We start from the raw sequence: 2053 nt of genomic DNA, 5'->3' as shown, positions 1-2053 counted from the left end.
AAGAACCTTCTGATTCTTTTAATGTGCTAGTTTCCTGGTATTAAATTGATATTAATTAATATCGAATTTTTACCATATTATGTTAATTATATATATATATTTCTGACGATATTTGTTACATGGAACGAGACAAATGCAAATTTTCCTCAAAAATAATAAACTGTAACAGCTGTAATGTTATTGTTATATTAACTACATTTAAACTATGACCATTTAATACCAACGACCAACGTCTAATTGTTAATTGTTGCTCCTTTTCTTTTCTTATCTGAACACACACACACACACACACACACACGCTTTCATCGTGATGTAGGTAATTCGAGGGCCGAGAGTTTCATACGTGGCACTCATGAAACACAAACATTGATATGCATGCCTATCAGTGCTTGTCTGATAGATAGATAGATAGATAGATAGATAGATAGATAGAAGACACTTGCCTAGGGTGCCACGCAGTGAGACTGATCTCGGAGCCATGTGATTGGGAAACAAGCTTGTTACCACACAGCCACGCCTTAGATGTATTTATAGCAACGTTTTACGTAGTTCTTTTCCACTCAGGGCACAGGGCCCGAAATTTGTAGGGAGGGAGCCAGTCGATTAGATCGACCCCAGTACGCAACTTGTACTTAATTTATCGACCCCAAAAGGATGGAAGGCAAAGTCGACCTCGGCGGAATTTGAACTCAGAACGTAACGGCAGACGAAATACCGCTGAGCATTTCGCCCGGCGTGCTAACGTTTCTTATTTCTTTATTGCCCACAGGGGGCTAAACATAGAGGGGACAAACAAAGACAGACAAAGGGATTAAGCCGATTACATCGACCCCAGTGCATAACTGGTACTTAAATTATGGACCCCGAAAAGATGAAAAGCAAAACCGACCTCGGTAGAATTTGAACTCAGAACGTAGCATCAGACGAAATACCGCTAAACATTTCGCCCGGCGTGCTACCGTTTCTGCCAGCTCACCGCCTTACGTTTTACGTTGTTCAAAAGTTTTCCGGTCTCTGAAACGTGTCCAAGTGAACGTGCGAAAAACGAAATAGGAATTTTGAAAGAAGCTTTGCTTTAAAACTGGGTTTTAAACATTAAGTAGCTACGGGGGTCCACCAGAATGAAATAATAATCAAAGGGATCCATAGGTTACACATTTCGAGAACCACTGTCCGAGTTGGTTATCCGACTTGCTAGAAATAGCAGCCATATCACCCTCCAGCGACCATAAAGAAGACCGTAAGGTGAGGAAAGTGATGTTTTCATCTTGCGTTTGTCAGATCAGAGCTGATGTGGTGTTCAAACAGTCCTTTCTTCTATAGGCACAATGCTTGAAATTTTGAGGGGAGGGGGCTAGTCGATTTCAGTGTTACACTGGTATCTTATTTTATCGGCCTCGATTGATGAAAGGCAAGTTCAGCTTCATCAATATTCATCAATTACATCCTCGAGTTGTGTCCCTTGAATTTCGGGAAGAATACATAGATTATTTCCCCTGGATGCAAGACTCTGGGAAAATATTATTACGAAGGAAATTGCGGAGTTGTGTGTGTGTGTGTGTGTGTGTGTGTGTGTGTGTTTGTGTGCGTTTGTGTGTGTGTGTGTAAATACATACACATACGACACGCATAGACATATGCATACATATACATACATACACATAGACAAATACATAAATACTTACATACATGCATATACATACTAACATGCACACATACATACATACGTTCATACATACATTCATGCATACATACATACGTACGTACATACATACATACATACGTACATCCATACGTGCATACATAAATAAATACATACATACATAAATAATACATACATACATACAGACAATTGCTGGCCTTGTGCAAAAACTAGAAACCAGAACCGGGTTTGCGTCCCCGAAGCAGATTCCGTTCTCACACTTATGTAACCCCAAGCCTGCCATGATCAAGGTGCTACATTATCAAGCGTATTCCAACCATGGCAATCTTGTTGGCTTTTAAGATGAAGAGAGTAATTAGAGAAGCGTTTAAGCTAACACACCTCCCACGT

This window comes from Octopus bimaculoides, chromosome 27 (assembly GCF_001194135.2).
Source record: "Octopus bimaculoides isolate UCB-OBI-ISO-001 chromosome 27, ASM119413v2, whole genome shotgun sequence".
NCBI lineage: Eukaryota > Metazoa > Mollusca > Cephalopoda > Octopoda > Octopodidae > Octopus > Octopus bimaculoides.
This window is presented reverse-complemented; position numbering follows the sequence as displayed.